Raw genomic sequence first — 22339 nt, 5'->3', positions numbered from 1 at the left:
TTCCCCCTTTTGCTTTTGTGCAGCTCCTATAGAGTTCAGAAATTTAGCACATAGAACCTGGAGTCAAAATGAAATGTTTTCCAATATTGATTCCATCACTTAAACTAGCATTTAAATGAGTAGTTTAATATCTCAGAGCCTGGATTTCCTTTTGTTTTGAGTTTCACAGGCTTCGTGTGTGCACTAAAGTAAAAAAAAATGTCTATGAAGGGCTCATTTCAAACTTCGAACATACAAAGTGCCGAGCAGTGATAGTCATTATGTCAGGGTCATGAGTTCAAGCCCAGAGTCGTGACCCTACTTAAAAAAAAAAAAAAAAAAAAAAGTAATTGAAAACCCTTGGTCTAAATTAGTGAGTATAGATACAGAAATATAACTCTTAGCAACATTGTAGTAACTAAACAAATAAACATCTAAGCATTTTAGAATGTTTATTCTTGGGAGAGAGGATGGTGCTGGGAATGGGTGGGGCAGGGCAATTATTTTTCATGACACCCCCCTCATGCACTTATTTGATTTGATTTTGATAAAAATTTTAAAAAGCCATTAAAATTTTAATTAAAAATGATTTGGAGGGCTTTCTTTTTTTTCCCGGAAACCACATTTTGCTGTAAATTTGAGTACTATCATTACAAAGTTGCAGGCGCTCATTAATAGTTAATTGAATCGTTTCCTTTGAACAAACACTAGACGGCACACATTCTGATGTAGTTTAAGTGGAATGGAATGTGACAGGACTTATATTTATTAATAAATGTAAAGTGCTAAAAAACAGTTGACAATTCCAAGAAATATATATATATATATATATATATATATATATATATATAGTATTGCTATTATTTTAGCTATTTATTCTATGTTTTTCATTACAAAGACATATTGATGTAGCATCTCCTGCCTTGTTTACTTTCTGAAGAGTTGAGTCATAAATGCTGCTGATTAAAGAAAAGCCCCCATTACAGATTGACAACTTTATTGGCAATTGTACAAAAGGACTAAACTGACAGAATCCAGGAAACACTTAGATAAGTGGATAATAAATGCAAGAATATATGAGAGAAAATTTTTTTGAGTATTTTTTTAAATTAAGTTTATTTATTTTGAGAGAAAGTAAGCATGAGTGGGGGAGTGGCAGAAAGGTGGGGAGAGAGAATCCCAGGCAGCCTCAGTGATGACGTCAGTGTGGAGCCTGACGTGGGGCTCGAACCCACCCCACAAACCGTGAGATCATGACCTGAGCTGAAACCAAGAGTCAGATGCTTAACCTACTGAGCTACCCAGGCACCCTGAGAAAAATTATTTTTAATACTAATGGATACAAATAATATGCCAGCATACAAGAACTCCCATCACTTTATTCTGATTCACACATTCTGATATAGTAAAAAGACTGGCTTGGGCATTAGACTAAGTTATGAATCTTTCCTGGCTAAGGAACCATAGGCAAGTGAATTTCTAAGAAATGTAGAAAAATCTGTAAAATCTGGGGCACCTGTTTGGCTCAGTTGGTGACTTCCGCTCAGGTCATGATCTCACGGTTTGTGAATTCGAGCCCCACATTGAGCTCTCTGCTGTCAGAGCAGAGCCCGATTCAGATCCTCTGTCCCCCCACTGTCTCAGTCCCTCTCCCACTCATGGTCTGTCTCTCAAAAATAAATAAACATTTAAAAATCTATACAATTTAGATAATAAAGTCCATGCAATAGGAGTTTTAGTCAGAATTAAATGGGGGTAGTGTGTATGAAGCAGGAACACAAAATCTGATAAATGCTAAACATTTCACAAATTTGAATTTAGTCACTAGTTTATGTCCTCAAAACTCTACTCAGAATTGAAAACCTCTCCAAAATCCATAAAAAATCTTAAAAGTAATTAACAAACCTGTTTGTATCTATCCATATACAACTATTGAATATATAGACAGGCTTTGTTTTAATCTTTTCTTTCATGAACTATTTATCAAATATTTGATCAAATTATTTACAAAACATTTGATACATTGATATACATCTTCATGTACATACACACGCGCATATACATGCCTACACATGCACCTTTTCCCATTGTAGCTATTAAGTATCTATCTAGAAGGCAATAGAAAAACAATAAAATTTTTGAGTATTTATCATCTGCCATGTACTGTCCTAAATTCTTTAAATACAGTACCTCATTTTGTTCCTTGGCATTGCCATAAGAAGTAAACATTGTTATTGTGTCCTTAAGGGTGAGGAAACTGAAAATTAGAATAGCTGCATGATTTAGCCACTGCTACACAGATCACAAACATCTGTATTTAAACCATGTGTGTTTGCTTGCAAAGTTGTCTACTCTTAAATACCTGTTTTACTGCTATGACTGATATTGAAGCTAGAATATTAATAATGATGTTTTATTCTTATGTATACAAGTTGAGCACCCAAGAATGACCATGGTTTGGGGAGCCTGGGTGGCTCAGTTGGTTAAGATTCTGACTCTTGATTTCGTCTCCGGTCATGATCTCATGGTTTGTAGGTTTGAGCCCTGCGCTGTGAGCGCAGAGCACGCTAGGGATTCTCTGTCTCCCTTTCTCTCTGCATCTCTCTCTCTCTCTCAAAAATAAATAAATAAACATAAAAAAAAGAATTAAAAAAAAGAATGACTGTGGCTCACTTTTAGCGCATTCACACGTAATCATCTCCAAGTCCTGGCCACGTTGCTCTTACATAACCCACATGTCCTTGCAGTTCTTTTTCCCCTCTAATTCCCTGAACCATCAACTTTTTCTAAAACTAACTATGAGCCTCCACACTGGCATTCTCATCTCCTGTTTGACATCTTCCAGATAGTTCTTTTATTGCAGCACACCTTTTCTTTCTAGAATGTAAATATTTTTTTTAATTTTATTTAAACCCAAGTTAGTTAATATATAGTGTAATAACAGTTCAGTAGAGTTTAGTGCTTCATCACTTACAGAGGACACCCGGTGCTCATCTTCCCAAGTGCCCATCACCCATTTAGCCCATCCCCCCCACACCCCACCAGCAACCCTCAGTTTGTTCTCTGTATTTAAGAGTCTTATGGTCTGCCTCTCTCTGTTTTTATCTTATTTTTCCTTCCCTTCCCCTGTGTAAATCTTACCCTGTCACTTATACTTAGACTCCTTCACTTTCTCCATGTGGACCATTAGATGCAGCCCCCAAATTTAACGTTATTGTAAACTTGCTGATTATACGGACTACTTCTCCCCATTCCAAGGCCTTCTTCACAAAGCTTGTGAACAATAAACCAATTGTTAAATATCTTAAAGAAGCATACTTTCCACAGCCACTTATTTTTACAACTACTTCTTTGTTTTCATACATGACCTTGCAACCTATATGGCACCTGTTCCTAAAAAGAATTAAGAAGAGAAAAACCATAAAAATTCTATCCATTGCAGAAGTGCAGGACAGAATGAGGAGTGGCAGATTGTCTTTAAGTAGCAGAAAAGGTAAGGAGAAGAGACCTGGCAAAGAGGACTGGACAAGAGTCAGACTCCCAGAGGTACTTGGAAACTAAGAAAGAATGGGCACAAGGCAAACAGGAAAAGAGACAGATTGCACCAGCCACAGAGTGCAACCTTGGTATCTAAGCCAATGGCTGAGTTATCCTTAATAGTTGTATTTTTTCTGTGGCAGAATGGATCAGGCCTAGAATTTAGTTTATTTTACTTTGCAGTTATTTTGCTAAGTGTTGTATGAAGAGCCCCAATGCAAATTTAGACACTATAGACACTACCCAGGAATCATTCCAGTTCAGAAAACAGATGTGACCAAGTATCAGTATAAGAAGATAAGTTATGCTCAAGGTGTCATGGGAAAGTTGGGAAGGTCCATGATGCTCAACCTGGGAGTTCAGGGAAGGAGGTTTATAGATGGTGAGAACTAGTGGGAAATGATTTCAAATACTTGAAAAAAAATTATGTTTAATATTTAAAAAATCTGTTCTTACTGAAGGATGATAAATGCTATAATACCATATTGATATATGGCATGTGCAGAAAAAAATATATATATATTGGTTGTTTCTTGAGGCAAGAGAGAGGATATCTAGATTTTTCTTTTCTTCTTTGAAAATATCAAGACTAGCAAAATGCACTGCAAAGGTTAAACGAAATGTACACATTGACTCTTTTATTTTTCTCTTTTTCAAATACTGACCATGGATGTTGCAAAACTTTTAGAGTAAGAATCATGTTTGGGTTAGATTTGGGGGCATGCACATCAAAGTAACAAATCAGGGAGACAGAATCTAAAGTCACATTTGAGAACTTCTGTATGTAAATGTTTTTTGGATACTTGATACAATATTTAAATTATATCAGATAACAGGTCATACCTTGTAAATAAGTAAGGAGATTAGTATGAAACTTTAAAAAGAGCTAATTACAGAGTCATTTCTCATCTTAGATTTGGCTCTCAATTTATCTTCCTCTTGTGGCATGAGCTTGTGAAACTTTCCAAGGACTGCATTATAATTCATTTATGTGTGTATGTGTGTGTATGTAAATGTGTGTATATGTATATTTTATACATGCATGTATATATATGTTATATATTTGCTTACATCTATATATCTTTTGAATCTACATATATATACGTAGATTTTTTCTATATGTGTAGAAACACATATATCCCTTCTTTAACTTTTATGGTAAGAAATTTCAAATATTTAAACAGAATAGCACACCACTGGATACCTCAGAAGAGTTAAAACTTACAATCTTTCTGAATCCACAAGTGTCCAGAGCACCCCCTTCCAGTGCTTTAGAAGGAGTTCTGCCAAGGTTGAAGTGATTGAACTCTCTGGAAGTTTTAGTTTTCTTTTCTCATAAAATAAATGCATCTCCTGTTTCCCATGTGAGTCAAATATAACTATCAGCCTCCTTTACACTACCGTCTTTCCTCCTGTCTCGAGTGAAAAAAAAAAAAAGTGTAGATAACCAGAATGTCGTCAGTTTGCTGCTGGACTTCAGCTCAGAGAAGGAAAGTAGCACAACATCTCAGACACATTTGTCTGGCCACCTCCAGGGAATCAAACACGTTGGGAGTGGGGGTGGGGGTAAAACTCTGATGTGGCATGGTAGGATACCGTTCAGCTTGAGCAACTTTTTGTTTTTTGTTTTGTTTTTGTGCGTCGGCAGAGGGTGGATAGCCAGCACGGCCAGCCAAGGCAGGCCCCTCTCTCCTCCGTGAAGAACCCAGGGGCCCTTCAGAGACCTTGCTTCTCTGCAGCCTTAGCAGCAGGTTTTGTGAGGTGTGTTGCAAAGAACCCAAGGACACTGATGCAGTAGAAAGGCAGCATAGCCTTCTCTGCTTTGTTTCATCAACCCAAACCAGAATTAGTGAGTGGAAGGATATTGGACAGTGTACAGTTGCCTTCTCAAATCCATATTCCCAGATTTTCTGGCTCTAAATAGACCCCAGTTTAGGGAGCTATCACTGTCTTCCCTTGACTACCTCCTCCCTTCTCTTGCTTAAGGAAGGGATGGGGACAGCAACAACAAAATGTGTCTCAAGGAAAATATTCCTCCTTGTTTTACCACCCCTTCACTCTGACTCGTCTAGTGGGACACAAAGGCGCGTATCTCATTTTTACAGACCTTCAAGTTAGGAACCATAATTCTTCAGGGCACAGAGGAAATACACACAGGTGGAAGGGCTCCTCCTGGGTCACCTCCACTGAGGTGGCTGGGGGTGGGCAGGTGGAGTGGGTGTGGGTGCTGCCACACTGCCAGGAAGGCTTAGAGAAGAGGACCACAGGGGGAGTGAAAGAAAAGGGGAAGGGTGGTAGGCAGACAGAAGTTACCTGCTTTTAGTATTTGCTGTCTTGTAACACCTGCATCAGTGTTTGAAAAGTGGAAAGGGCACAGGGAGTGCGCCTGGGAAGCACTTGCCTAAGAGACTGTGTTTGTGATGAAGGGCCTGCGAAAGGGGAGGGGTTGGGGGAAAGGGGGAGACCTCTAGGGTGACCGCTATAGCAACTGAGAGGTTGGCTATCAGTTGGGCAGGTGACCGTGAGAAGTGCAGGGGGTCTGATGCTGCACCTGTTACTGTGCCAGACTTGGTAGATGATGCTGCGGCAGGTGCTTCACAGAGGGCTCCAGTCGTTCTGCCACAGGCTGGGCTTGTGCGTCAACCAGCACCCCGTCTTTTTCCTCACCATGCCCACAGCCCTGACCGTCACCTTCGGCCTCAGCGTGCTCAACCGCTTCCAGCCTGAGGGCGACCTGGAGCGCCTGGTCGCTCCCAGCCACAGCCTGGCCAAGGTCGAGCGCAGACTGGCCAGCAGCCTTTTCCCCCTGGACCAGTCCAAAAGCCAGCTCTATTCAGACTTACACACCCCTGGGAGGTATGGCAGGGTGATCCTCCTCTCCCCACCCAGGGACAATATTTTGCTCCAGGCTGAGGGGATCCTGCAGACCCACCGAGCCGTGCTGGAAATGAAGGTGAACCACAAGGGCTATAATTATACTTTTTCCCATCTGTGTGTGTTGAAAAATCAGGATAAGAAATGCGTGCTGGATGATATTATTTCAGTGCTAGAGGATCTCAGGCAGGCTGCCGTCTCCAATAAGACAACAGCCAGGGTGCAAGTGAGGTATCCCAGCACTAAATTAAAGGTACGCTCCTCCTGCATGCTTCTGCCAATTAAAGAGGCAGCACTTCATTTCTTGCCCTAAACAAGCAAAGAAAATGCAGAGGTCTCATCCTTAAGACTCAGAAGCTAATGCTTCTTTCATTGAGGGAGGTGTTATGGGTAATTTGAGGTGGTATGAGGGTTGGGGGAGGAAAAATGTTAAGTAAACACACGATTGTGTGTTTATTAAGCGTTAAAATATGGCTGGAAAGTGAATGGTGAGCCTTTAGCATTGCTGGGAACTTCATCTCCGTTTCCCTGAAATATCTGCCAGCATTTGGTATTTGAGGGTCTGTACCCTGTGCATGCTTGTGTGACTCTCCATGATAAGTTCTGACTACAATTGAGATTCCATAGATTTGCATACGTGTGACTATAAAAGGGAATCTAACATTCGTATGTATTTGCGTTTTCATGCACACATAACTAGGAGACTGTAAATATAAATGCAATAATTATGTACCCCTAAATGATGAACTAGAGGAAGAGTTGGAAACCTTTTCAGTAAAATACCGTGTAGCAAATATTTTAGGCTTTGCAGGTCTCATCCTATCCTTGTCATAATATTCTTTTTTGTTTTCTCTCTTTTTCTCTTTATTGTTTTTTAACAATCCTTTAAAAATTAAAAAAAAAATAGTTCACAGTCCAAACAAAAACAGGCTAGGGGTTGAATTTCTTGGTAGGGAGGTAGACATTAAGCAAATTTGGTTTCACTGCAAATAGCATTCAAGTTGAATGCTATTATTAAATATAGGGGTTTTTTTCAAGGCATATTTTTATTTTTATTTATTTATTTTTTTAAATTTTTTTTTCAACGTTTTTTATTTATTTTTGGACAGAGAGAGACACAGCATGAACGGGGGAGGGGCAGAGAGAGAGGGAGACATAGAATCGGAAACAGGCTCCAGGCTCCGAGCCATCAGCCCAGAGCCTGACGCGGGGCTCGAACTCACGGACCGCGAGATCGTGACCTGGCTGAAGTCGGACGCTTAACCGACTGCGCCACCCAGGCGCCCCTCAAGGCATATTTTTATATTAGAGTTGAAAAATTATACCAGAGTTGGAAATCAAGTCCCTTCAAAATGCCCTTTATTGACCACAGACAAAAGAGCTAGATGGTATTCAACTGGTTATAAATATTTCCTTAAAGAGACACAAATGAACTTTTATGTTGGCTCTGCTATAATGGTGATGTAATTTCAGATTACGAATGTGGATGTCAAAGACTGAATTGTTGAGCCAAAAAGACACTACCTGGCATGTTTAGTCACTAATAGTTGGCTGTCCTTCTAGCAACTCTGGGGACAAAGGCAAGTCACACTGAGGTATGTGACCTCTCCTGCTGCTCCATGTGACTACCTTACATCTAATAGGATTCTATACACTTTACTAACTAGTAGTTAATGTAACTTTCTGTGTATGTATGTACAATTTCCAACCTCAGAAATGCTGCAATTAGTAATATGAGTTGTAAATTATTATAATTTTGTGCAAGAATATATAGCGGAAAAAAATATGTCCTATAAAACAAAATTGCACGCAGTTGACCCTTGAACAACACAGGTTTGAATGGTGCAGTCCACTTATGTGCAGATGTTTTTATTCTTTAATTTTTTTTTTTTTTTAAAATTGCTGTTTGGTTTTGAGAGAGCAAGAGAGTGTACACAGCAGGGGAGGGGCAGAGAAAGAGAGGGAGACAAAGAATCTGAAGTAGGCTCAGCACTGTCAGCCTGATGTGGGGCTTGAACTCACGAACTGTGAGATCATGACCTGAGCCGAAGTCTGATGCTTAAATGACTGAACACCCAGGTGCCCCACAGATTTTTTAAAATAAATACAGTATAGTGATGTAAATGTGTGTCCTCTTATGATTTTCTTGATGTTTTCTCTTTATCGTTCACTTGTTTTATTGTAAGAATATAGTATCGGGGCGCCTGGGTGGCTCAGTCATTTGAGCATCAGACTTTGGCTCAGGTCATGATCTCCCAATTCATGAGTTTTAGCCCCGCATCTGGCTCTCTCCTGACAGCTCAGAGCCTGGAGCCTTCTTCGGATTCTGTGTCTCCCTCTCTCTATGCCTCTCCCCTGTTCATCCTCTGTCTTTCTCTCTCTCAAAAATAAATAAACATTAAAATTCCCTTGCCTTTGGAGATGTGTTGAGTAAGAAATTGCTGTGGCTGAGGTCAAAGAGGTTGTTGCCTGCTTTTTCCTCTAGGGTTTTGATGGTTTCTTGTCTCACATTTAGGTCATTCATCCATTTGAGTTTATTTTTGTGAATGGTATAAGAAAGTGGTCTAGTTTCATTCTTCTGCATGTTGCTGTCCAGTTCTCCCAGCACCATTTGTTAGAGACTGTCTTTTTTCCATTAGATACTCTTTAAAAAAATGTTTTTTAAGAATATAGCATAGAGGTGCCTGGGTGGCTCAGTCAGTTAGGTGTCCGACTTCAGCTCAGGTCATGATCTCACAGTTTATGAGTTCGAGTCCTGTGTCAGGCTCTGTGCTGACAGCTCAGAGCCTGCTTCGGATTCTGCATCTCCCTCTCTCTCTGCCCCTCCTCTGTTCACACTCTCTCTCTCTAAACAAACATTTAAAAAAAGAATATAGTATAAAATACATATAACATACGAAATATGTGTTGACTATGTTACCAGTAAGGCTTCTGATCAACACTAGTCTATTAGTAGTTATGTTTTGAAAGAATCAGAAGTTATAGGTAGGTTTTCAACTGTGTGGGGGCTTGGTGCCTCTAACCCCCAAGGGTCATTTAATTATTTACAGATATTAATATTTGACTGGATTATTTGTAATTACTGATAACATTCTATTTGTCTCATTTAATTCAAGTATCATTTTGCATAGAAACAAACTAATTAAAGAGTAACTAAATGGGGCGCCTGGGTGGCTCAGTCAGTTGAGCGTCTGATTTCGCTCAGGTCATGATCTCACAGTTCGTGAGTTCGAGCCCCGCATCAGGCTCTGTGCTGACAGCTCAGAGCCTGGAGCCCGCTTTGGATTCTGTGTCTCCCTCTCTCTCTGCCCCTCCCCCACTCATGCTCTGTCTCTCTCTGTCTCAGAAATAAACATTAAATTAAAAAAAAAAAAGAGTAACTAAATATATGTCAATTTTATTTATTATTTATTGAAACTAGGAATAAGGATCATTGTAATACTTGCTAATGCTTTTCTATGCAAATTTTCATGTTAATATGTGGATGAAATAATTTTTTTCAAAAAATTAGTGCTTTAAAAAATCTATAATTGAAGATAAATCTATATACTAAGAGCACAGTAAAAGAAAACACTGCTAGATATCATGAACAAATTTTTAAAGCTGTGACTGCTTTGTGTCCCTCCTAATTATGCATCTCAAACTTGAATTCTGTTACTTTGACTCTTGTCATTATATTTTAACACTAAATGATTTTAATTCCTCTAAATAGGGAAATAACCCTTGAGTAGAGATAACCAGATTTATTGTCCTTTTATTTATATTTGATTTAGTAATTATGGCTACTTTAAATAAGTGATTTCCCTATGTTCATTATTCCATATTTATTTTGAGGGAGTTCTAGATATTCTTTTGTATTGGGGATACTTCACCAACATAGATAGTTCATTCATGCTATCATGATAATACTTAATTCTATTTATTTTTTTTTAATTTCTGCTTTTATATCTTCAAATGTGCCTGTACATCTCCAATCTTATATACAAGCCATCAATACTGTTCATTGATTTATACTTTTTCTTTCCTTAAGAGCTCATAGTCAGAGTGTGGTTCCCCTCCTTCTTAAAGTTAGGCACATGTGTAGCTATGTGATTTGTTCTGGCCAACAAATGTGTGTAGAATTGCTTTAACCAGAGTTGTCTTTCTTCTGCTTGAAGTAGTCCTCCCAGCCCCTTAACAGTGGATGTAGAGACCTTGAGAGTAGAATAAACTCAGCATACTCAATGGATATATGGAAAACTAGAGCGACCAAAGCAAACAAAGGAGCAGTGGAAGATAATAAGATCAGAGAGGTAAGAGGTAAGGTAGGCAGGATCCAACTTATTTGGTTCTTGCTGGCTCTGGGATTACATTAGGAATATATTGTGAGTTTGCTAGAAGTATTTCAGGTGTTGTAAGCAGAGGGCTAATATGCTCTATTGGATACATTTTAATACTAGTCTGTGAAGACGAATTATAAGGGCAAGTGTGGAAGCAGAGAATTATGGTTGAAGGTTATTTTATTAATCCAATCAAGAAATAATGGTGGCTCTAACTATGGTTTTAGCAATGGAGATGATTAGAAGGGATAAGATTTGAAATATTTGTTGGTGTTAGAGTAGAAAGGACTTATTGGTGAATTGTATATAGCTGTATCAGGAAAAAAAAGACAAAAATAATATCTAGGATTCGCCCTGAGTGATTTGATTAATGGTGGTACTATTTGCTCTTAAGGGGGAGACTTTTGGGGGTCAGATCACTATCGTTGTGATCAGGTTATTTGAGATATTTACTAAATATTTAAAAGATATTATTGGGGCGCCTGGGTGGCGCAGTCGGTTAAGCGTCCGACTTCAGCCAGGTCACGATCTCGCGGTCCGTGAGTTCGAGCCCCGCGTCAGGCTCTGGGCTGATGGCTCGGAGCCTGGAGCCTGTTTCCGATTCTGTGTCTCCCTCTCTCTCTGCCCCTCCCCCGTTCATGCTCTGTCTCTCTCTGTCCCAAAAATAAAATAAAAAATGTTGAAAAAAAAATTTAAAAAAATAAAAAAATAAAAAAAAAAAATAAAAGATATTATTGAGGCAATTGGGTGTGAGTGTGGAGCTCAGAAGAGAATCCAAGCATGGGCATGGGGAAATGTCCACTTTCATCATACCAGTGAAACTAGATAAACTCTGTGAGGGAGAAAATGTAGAAAAAGATGAGAAGAAGAAAAAAACAAAAATATAGAACATAGATCTAGAAAGAAGGGGCTATCATAATATATTTGCAGTAACACAATGTTTGGCTTTTGGTAAGATCAAAGTTTTAAGGTAGACCCTTAAATAGTTATGTAGAATCTTATTAATGCTTCCTAGATCTTTGTAATCATGTCTTACAAGACCCTAAGTCCATTTACATGTAAATCATGCATTAATCCCAGTTGCTTCTTCAGGTTTCCTATAAAATACCAATAGTTTTAGAACACACAGCTCTTATTTATATATTTTTTTAATTTTTTTTTGAGAGAAAGTGTGAATGGGTGAAGGACAGAGGGAGAGAGAGAGAGAGGGAGGGAGGGAGGGAGAGAGAGAGAGAGAGAGAGAGAGAGAGAGAGAGAGAGAGAGAGAGAAACTCAAGTAGTCCCTGCACTTGGTGCAGAGCGTGATATAGGGCTCAATCCCATGACTGTGAGATCATGACCTGAGCCAAAAATCAAGAGTCTGACACTTGACCAACTGAACTACCCAGGCAGCCCTGTTTCTATCTTTTAAATAGAAGAAAATTAAGGAGGATATGAAAACGTTGCTCACCTCCTTTGAGCACATGTTTTTCCATTTCACTTCTAGACCAAACATGGGGAGACTTTTGAGGATATGGACAATAAACTGTGCATATTTGTAACACTCTCCACATTGTATAGGATGAACCATAGACATTTTAAATATAAAAGATTTTGTGTGGGGCGTCTGGGTGGCTCAGTCAGTTGAGCGTCCAACTTCAGCTCAGGTCATGATCTCACGGACCGTGAGTTCGAGCCCCGCGTCGGGCTCTGGGCTGATGGCTCAGAGCCTGGAGCCTGCTTCCAGTTCTGTGTCTCCCTCTCTCTCTGCCCCTCCCCTGTTCATGCTCTGTCTCTCTCTGTCTCAAAAATAATTAAACGTTAAAAAAAAAATTAAAAAATAAATAAATAAAAGATTTTGTGCTGTGTGACATCCTCAGCCTTGCCAACAAAGTCAAACTATTTTGATAGGACATATTCTATAGGGAAATCCAAATTAGAAGCTTGATAGGAAAAGGAGGAAAACACACAAAAAATGAAATGGGTCCTAGAGTCAGACTTTTCATTCTTCGTATTTTCTACTCAGACATAATCCTCCATTCAAAGACTATGCAAACATCAAAACTAAGAACCCTGAAAAAAAAAAAAAGACAAACAGTATAGGCCTGCATAAAACAAACAAACAAACAAACAAAAACCTTTTTATACACCAAAGTATAAGACAAATAATCACAAAACATGGACAAATATAGGAATTGATAATTGACATTAGAGATACGAATGGCCTAAAAACATGTGAAATGTTCTTAATATCACTAATAGCCAATAAATGCGAGGTAAAATAACACGATTCTATTGTTATCACTCATGCTAAGATTTGTTTCGTAGCAGAAGAACACAGAAACAATAGACATGTAAGAAAGATTGACATTTTTTCTTTGCTCTATAAAGACCAGAGATCTGCAGTCCACGACTGGTAGAATAATGTTACTCAGTGAGGACATCTAAAGCTCTGGCTCATTCCAGCAGGCTTCCCTTACCAGGAAATAGCTCCTTCAGAATTGGGAGCTGTGGTATGTGGGCATCTACATTCCCCACAGTAGGATACTGGAAGGAGGAAAAAAGATACATCTTAGCTATTATGTGAAGAAGATTCCCAGGACTGCCACAGAATTGCTATGCTAACATCCATTGCCCAGAACTTTGTAGGTGGCTGAATCTAGCTCCACAGGCTGCTGAGAAATGTAGTATTTAATATGGAAATTCATTTTCTTGACTAAAATTCTATTGCTGTTGAAGAAGGGGAGGAAAATAGAAGAAACTTCTGGTAACAATTGATAGTCATGCCTTTTACTCATGGTATGACAATCTCATTTTTAGATGGGAAAGAAATTAATATGGCTTCTATAAAAACCAGTTGCTTTAGCAACGAAAATAATTATATATTTTTTCCAACAATTCCAAATGCCAATTTTATTCTAAAAAAGAAAGGTTACTTCGGCAATGTTCCTAAAAACACTGTTGGTATACCTGAAAATGGGAAACAATTTAAATTCCTAGCAATAGAAGCCTGGTAAATAACCTATTGTATTTTTTTAAATATTTATTTATTTTTGAGAGAGAGAGCATGAGAGCGGAGGGGTAGAGAGAGAGGGAGACCGAAAATTCAAAGCAGGCTCTGTGCTGTCAACGCAGAGCCTGACGTGAGGCTCGAGCCCACAAACCGTGAGATCATGACCTAGTTGGATGCTTAACTGACTGAGCCACCCAGGTGCCCCAACCATTGTATTTTTAAAAACAATCTAACAATACATTATAAACATAAGCTAGAATTATATGTGACAAGAATCGATATGTGTAATATATTAAGTAAAAATGGAAAATCTGTATAACATTACATACCATAATATTTGTACTACTAATTATATATATGTGTATAAGTAAAATACTCTTCTGTCTTGGGTCAAATTTACAATTCAAGTATGTAATTCATATATTTGGTATGAGGATTAAATAAGTTAATGCATGTGACACTTTCATAATGATGTCTGGCACACAGTATTTGCTATTTTTATCTCACATTATTATTTTACCCCATCCTACTTCAATGACATGGCATTCTTTCTATCTTAAAGTTCTAGGGAGCAAATAGTTGTTTTGGAATGAAGCATGAACTAATAATGTAAAGTACATTCCTCGTAGAGGTAAGAGTTAGAAATTAGTCCAGTAAATAATATTTTTTAGGCATGTTAAGGGTGTAAGATTGACTCAGCTTTTAATGCTTTGCCACAACTACCCCAGTTATGTAATTATGAAATAATTATGTAAACACAATTGTAATTATTCTGTCTGGATACTGAAGACCACAGAATTACTGAAAAATTGCACACCCATGTATAGAAACAATACAACACTGAGGCATCTTGATATAGAAGGGACGATGGCTTCATTTTTACTGAGTACCAACTGGGTATTCAGCAATTTACCAGAAGGATGTAATGTAATTACAGCACTTCAGCAAGGTAGATTTAGTTCTCCTCATTATATAAATGTTGAAAATTGAAGCTTATGGCTGACAACAGCTTGTACATAGATACGTAGTAAATAATTAGCAAATAGGACAAAATTAAAATTCATCTTTTGACTGCAATTTTATGCTTTGGAAAATTGGAAGGTACAGCATTAACTGGTACATTTTTGGTTACACAATTTGACCCAAATTCAAGTCATTCTGTAAATGGATTAGCATTGAGATAGATGAACTTTTATCTAGATGGCATCTATTTTAATCTTATGCATTAATTACGTTATGTTCTAAAAATAATGCTTGAAATACTATTTAATTAAATTTTGCTATTTTAAAAATCTTAAAAAAATACATATAAATCTCATACCTACAACTCAAAACTGATTATTTGAGTACCTATATTAGGCTTATATGTCAGTGTGTATGAGCTTTAAAACATGTACTCAGTGAAATTAACAGCACATTTATCTTGAAAATGTAAATAATTTGAAGAAAAAGATGGTTAAAGGCCTCCCTGAGAAGAGATTGTCGGTTTGTTCCAGACTCCCTCAATAAAGCAAACAGCACAACAAAGCAAATGAATTTTTTTTTCTTTTGGTTTCCCAGTGCATATAAAAGTTATATTTATGCTATACTATAGTCTGTTAAGTGTGCAACAGCATTATGTCTAAAAAAAAACCAAACAAACATGTATACCATAATTAAAAATACTTCATTGCTGGAGTACCTGGGTGGCTCAGTTGGTTGAATATCTGACTCGATTTCAGCTCAGATCATGATCTCAGGGTAGTGGGATTGAGCCCCGAATCAGGCTCCACACTGAGTGTGCTGCCTGCTTAAGATTCTCTCTCTCTCTCTCTCTCTCTCTCTCTCTCTCTCTCTCTTCCAACTTCCCTCTCTTTTTCTTTACCTCTGCCCCTCCCACTCACATTCTCTCTCTCTGAAATAAAAATTACAAATAAAAAAAAATACTTTATTGCTAAAAACTGCTAATCATCATCAGCTTTCAGCATGTCATGATCTTTTTGCCGGTGGAAAGTCTTGCCTCGATGGCTGCTGACTGATCAGGGTGGTGGTGGCTGAAGATTGAGGTGGCTGTGGTAGCTTCTGAAAATAAGACAACAATGAAACTTGACTTTTCCTTTCACAAACTCTTTCTCTATACTCTGTGATGCTGCTTGACAGCATTTTACCCACAGTAGAACTGCTTTCAAAATTTTTTTGAAATTGTCCAAACTTGAACTCCTTCACTCTGCTCAAAACCTGCCACTGCTTTATCAACTAAGTTTATGTAATATTCTAAATCCTTTTTGTCACTTCAACAATCTTCACAGCATCTTCACCTGGAGTGGATTTCATCTCGAGAACCCACTTTCTTTGCTCATCCATAAGAAGCAGCTCCTCATCTGTTCAAGTTTGATCATAAGATTGTAGCAATTCAGGAACATTCTCAGGCACCACCTTTAATTCTAGTTCTCTCACTATTTCTACATCTGCGGTTGCTTCCTCCACCGAAGTCTTGAACCCCTCAAAGTCTTCCATGATGGTTGGAATCCAATTCTTCCAAACGCCTGTTAATGTTGATATTTTGACCTCCTCTCAAAAATCATGAATATTCCTAATGGCATCTAGAATGGTGAGTCTTTTCCAGAAGATTTTCAACTTACTTGCCCAACTCCATCAGAAGAAATACTATTTATGGCAGCTATAGCTTTATAAAATGCATGTCTTAAATAATAAGATTTGAAAGTTTAAATTGGTCCTCGATCCGTGGGATGCAAAATGGACATTGTGTTAGCAGGCATGGAAACAACATTAATCTTGTACATCTCCATCATAGCTCTTGGGTGTATTGTCAATGAACAGTAATATTTTTAAAGGAATCTTTTTCTGAGGGGGAAGTTGTAGGTTTCAACCATGTTGAAAACAGATGTGCTGTCATCTAGGCTTTGTTGTTCCCTTGATAAAGCACAGGCAGAGTAGATTTAACATCATTCTTAAGGACCCTAGGATTTTCATAGAGGTAAATGAGCATTGGTTTCAACTTAAGGTCTTCAGTTGCATGAGCCCTAATAAGAGAGTCACCCTGTCCTTTGAAGCTTGACACCAACTTCTCTAGCTGTGAAGATACTAGATGGCAGCTTCTTCCAATAGAAGGCTGTTTCATCTACAGTGCAAAGCTGGTGTTTAGTTTAGCTGCATTCATTCATTTTCTCAGCCAGATCTCCTGGATAAGTTGCTGCAGCTTCTACATCAGCATTGCTGCTTTGCCTTGCAGTCTTGAGTTATGGAGATGGCGTCTTTCCTTAAACCTCATGAACCAACCTCTGCTAGCTTCAGACATCTGCCACTTCCTCACCTCTCTCAGCCTTCATAGAATTGAAGACAATTAGGGTCTTGCTCTGGATTAGGCTTTGGCTTACGGGAATGTTGTAGCTAATTTGATCTGCTATTCAGACTGCTGAAGTTTTCTCCATATTAGCAACAAAGCTGTTTCACTCTCTTATCACCCATGTGTTCACAATGCAGCACTTTTAATTTCCTTCAAGAACTTGTCCCTTGCCTTCACAACTCAGCGAACTGGTGCAAAAAGTATAGCTTTTGGGCTCTCTGGAATTTTTCTTAATGTTTATTTATTTTTGAGAGAGAGAGAGAGAGAGTGGGAGACAGACAGACAGAGCATGAGCAGGGGAGGGGCAGAGAAAGAGAGGGAGACATACAATCTGAAGCAGGCTCCAGGCTCTGAGCTGTCAGCACAGAGCCCCACACAGGTCTTGAACTCACAAACCATGAGATCATGACCCAACCTGGAGTTGGATGCTTAATCGACTGAGGCACCCAGTCTCCCCTGGCTTCTCTGGACTTTTGATATACTTTCTTCACTAAGAGTAATCATTTCTAGTTTTGGGTTTTAAACGAGAGATGTGCTGGGGTGCCTGGGTGGCTCAGTTGGTTGAGTGTCCTACTCTTTATTTCAGCTCAGGTCATGTTCCCAGGGTCATGGGATCAAGCCCTGTGTCAGGCTCCAGGTGGCATGGATCCTGCTTGAGATTCTTTCTCTCTCTTCCTTTGCCCCTCTCCCATGCTCATGCACTCTCTCTCTGAAATAAAATTTTTTAAAAAATTAAGAAAAATAAAATGAGAGATGTACAACTCTTTCTTTCACTTGAACACTTAGAGGCCGTTACAGGGTTATTAATTGGTCTAATTTCAATATTATTGTATCTCAGGGAATAGGGAGGCCTGTGGAGAGAGAGATGGGGAAATGACACGCCAGTGGAACAGTCAGAACACACACAACATTTACGGATTAAGTTTGCCATCTTACGTGGGTGGGGTTCATGGTACCCTAAAACAATTATAATAGTAACATCAAGGAATGCTGTCACCGATCACCATATTAGAACAATAATGAAAAAGTACAAAATATTCCAAGAATGATCAAAATGGGACACAGACATGAGGAAAATGTTGTTGGTAAAATCACACCTATAGACTTATCCAACACAAGGTTATCACATAACTTAAATTTGCAAAACATATATATACATATATTTGTATATAAGTATATATATTTATAAATCTACAAAGCACAATGGAGAAGAAGAAGAAATGAGGTATACCTGTATGCCACAAAGTGAACATAAAATAGTATTCTTTATGACATTTAATACACAGAAAAAAATATTCCTAGGGAGACTTGAGTGCTCACATATATAGTAAATAACAGTCATATCAAATATAAAATTCTGTATATATGACATTCATAAGATAACTAAATAATAGTCCAGGAAACCTCCTGATTTACTAGGAGCGGATGTATAGTAGTAATAAACTAAAGCATTATCTTCACTTATCAATAACTACTTGTGACAGAGCTTGTAGCTCTTAATATAGTAAATCCCTGATAGGATAAATTTAAAGGTATAAATTTATTTAGCTCTCATCTCTTGCTTCCTCTGTGAGGCAACATTATCAGCCAACATAAAGTGATATCCCCAAAGACAAAAAAGGGGGGTGCTAGGAATGGAGAAAATATAGGCTTTTATATCTGATAATATACTTATAATCAAGATGTAATGTGTATCTCAGATGTTAATGAAACTTCATTTGCAAATAGAATTAGTTTTAACTCTTCCTCCCCCCCCCCCATAATTTCACACTCCAACTAAAGCAGCCTATAGGTAAAGTAATACACCATTTGAACATTTTTGTCATTTTCATCTAGAGGTTCCAGTTTGCATTCCCTTACAGGAAAGTACAATCTAAAGATAACCTCTAACAGGTGTGCTGGAACTTTAAAAAGGCAAGGTATAATTTATGTATAATACAATACACAAATTTTAAGTGTTCTATGAAATTTGACAATTATAAGTTCCCTTGTAAAAATCCCCATAAAAGGATAAAGAACATTTCCATCCTACCAGGGAGTTCCTGATGTACCTTTCCAGTTGATATCCTGTACTCCAGAGGCAAAAATTCGATTTTCATGTTTTTGAAATTAGCATTAATGTAATTATACTATAGGTAACATTGTCTGGATTCTTTCCTTCAACATAATGTTTCTGAGATCTATTCATGGTTTTTTTTTTTTCATGTATCAGTAATCCATTTTGTTATTATTTAGTAAGATACCATATATTTTTAAATCTATTCATCTGCTGATGGATTTTTTTTCTAGTTTAGGGCTATTATGATAAGGCTGCTGTGTACATTATTGTGCATGTTATTTCTCTTGGGTAAATATTTGGAAGTGAATTCCCAGGGCATAGTATAGCTACATGTATAATTTTCATAAGAAAATGGTAACGTTTCTAAATAAACCATTTTAAACTGTTAGGATACAAGAGTAAATTACAATTAGCCAATACCCTCCTCAACATCTAGTATTTTGGAGTATTTTGATATTATTTGGGGGGTATTTTATTCATTCCAGTAGCTGCGAATTGTGTCTCATGTGGCTTTATTTTTATTTCATTGACGATTAATGATGTTGAACACCTTTTCATGTGCTTGTTGACCATTCATCTATCTTCTGAGAAGTGCTCATATCTTTACCCAATATTTCTTTAGTTGGAAGTCTGTGCCTCATTATTTTTACTATAATATTGTAAAATACTTTATATTCTTGATCAACTTGAAAATTTTTTTGTGTTCCAAAAAAATTTTTATTTTTATTTACAAAAACATGTTGCAGACTGAATTTAGCCTATAAGCTGAGTTTGCCAACCCATAGTAGAACATAATAATGATCAAATCACTTCTGAAACATTCACTCCCCAAAATGCTTCTCTATATTCTTTAAGACTTTGTCCATGAATTCTATAGTTAAAATTATCTTTTTGTTCCCCTCAGTTGCTTGTCCATTCCATCTGTCTGTGCCTAGCTCATGGTCACCATACTTAGGCTCATGAACCAGTAAATATTTTGTCTTTCTCCATTTGAGTGTTCTTTGGTTTGAGTTTTCTACCCACTCTAACAAATGACTCTCCAGTTTATAGTTTGTTCCTTGATAGATAAGATCAATGAAAATCTATTAACAGATAAATGAGTCAGATTTTTTAATACTCTGCCTGAGAACAATAGTTTACTTTAATTCAGTCCTCTGCCTTAATTGTTGGGGTTGGTACTAGAAAGTTGACCACATTTGGAAACATGCTATTAAAGTTAAATCTGAGAAGTAACATAATAAAGTCATTAAGAGTACTAACTAGGGAGTCAGACATCCTGAGTAAATCTAGTCTCCACTACTTACTATTCTTGTGACCTTGGGCTAGTTACCTAGACTCTCTGTGCCTGTAATTGACATATTCTTGATTATCATACATACATATACTAGCCAGTTTGTAGGTCACTAAAATTCATTTTCATAACTTTTTTAAAAAATTAATTTTAATTTGTATGGGCTCCAGTTATATTTTATTTATTTCCTTTCTTTAACAATACCTATTTTGACATATTCTCCAGTAAAATTTAGTGACCCTCCAAGGTCACAATGATAATTTCCTATGTTTCTTCTAAAAACTATATTTTTTTTACTTTGAAATAGAAGTTTATGATTCATCTCAAAATAACTTTTATATGTGAAGTGAAATAGAATTATTATTTTTCATTTGGATATTTAGTTATTCTACCACCTCTGCTTAAAACACCATTTGTTTTCACAAGTCAGCTTTGTATAAAACATATTGAATCAAAACTTTTGGGTTTCAGTTCTGCATATAAGGAACTTGGAAGTTGTCACCCCATCCTGACAAGAAGTGAAAAGCTTAACAGACAAAAAATTAACAACTCTTCTTGGATCTATAAGAGAGTTGAAGACATAAGGCAAATAGTAGTCAAACAAACTGGAGAGACAGACAGGTGAATATAGTGAGTTATGGCTAAAGAGAAACTCACAAGTTGAAACCTTCCCTGTTACAGTGCCTGGGTAAGAAAGCCTGAACTGTACCTGACAAATTGCCGGAGGCTCACTGTAGACAAATTTGAAAGTTAAAAACTTAAGAGGGACTCAGTAACAGGGGATCCCCAACAATATGTGAAATGTAACTCTAGGATAATGACCAGATCCCTAAAGTAAATTTGGGAAAAAAATCCCCTTGGGCTTCTGGCAGGAGGAGAGGAAAAGGAAACACTTTGAAATATGCAGAGCACTCTCATTCTCTACAAGTCCTACCCTCATGGGAAAATAGTTAACCAGAGCCTAAACTGCTGAGATACTATCACAGATAAATTAGCCTGGGGAAGAGAAATATGAATTCCAGCTATCCCTAGCCATGCTGTCCCAAATAAAGGAGAAGGGGAAAAAAAGAAAGACTCTCAAGTTCACAGTCCAGAGGCATAGGCTCACTAAAAGACAGAAATCTAAGGATAGAACTATAGAACACTTATCCCCTGACACACACACCTCACCACCACATTAGTGAAAACCTATTTATAGTAGTAGTTTCTTTTACCCAGTATGTTATGTCTGGCTAGCCAGAAAAAAATCACAAGGCATACCAAAAGACACAATCAATCAATCAATCAATCAGTATTACAACTTGAAGAGAAAGAGCAAATATCAGAATCAGACATGGCAGAGATATTAGAATTATCAGAACAGGAATTCAAAACAACTATGACTAATGTGCTATATAGGCTGTAATGGATAAAACAAACTATATGGAAGAACAGGTGAACTAAGGAAGCACAGAGGTAAAAATCCTTTGAAGGAACCAGAAAAGAAATGTTAAAGATAAAAAACATTGTAAGAAAAATAAATGCCTCTGAGGGGCTCATTAGTAGACTGAATGAGGCCAAGGAAAGAAAGAATCTCTGAGCTAGAGGATGTACCAATAAAATTCTCAAAATGCAAAGGCAAAGAAAACCAGAAAGAAAAAAAGGGAATGTCCAAAATCTATGAGACAGCTACAAAGAGTATAACATGCGTAATAGGAATACTACAAAGAGAGGAAAGAAAGGAACAGAAGAAATATTTGAAATAACGACTGAAAATTTCCCCAAGTTAACATCAGACCAAATCACAGATCTAAGGAAGCTCAGAGAAGAACATCAAGCAGAATAAAAACTGAAAAAGCTATATCAACTCATATCATCTTCGAACAACAGAAAATTGAAGATAAACATTAGTTTAAAGAGAATTGACCCCTCCACGGTGTTTCTGCATTTATTTGTCATTTAT

This window comes from Neofelis nebulosa, chromosome 6, assembly GCF_028018385.1.
Source record: "Neofelis nebulosa isolate mNeoNeb1 chromosome 6, mNeoNeb1.pri, whole genome shotgun sequence".
In the NCBI taxonomy this organism is placed as follows: domain Eukaryota; kingdom Metazoa; phylum Chordata; class Mammalia; order Carnivora; family Felidae; genus Neofelis; species Neofelis nebulosa.
The sequence above is the reverse complement of the archived record's forward strand: the minus strand, read 5'-3'. Positions refer to the sequence as shown.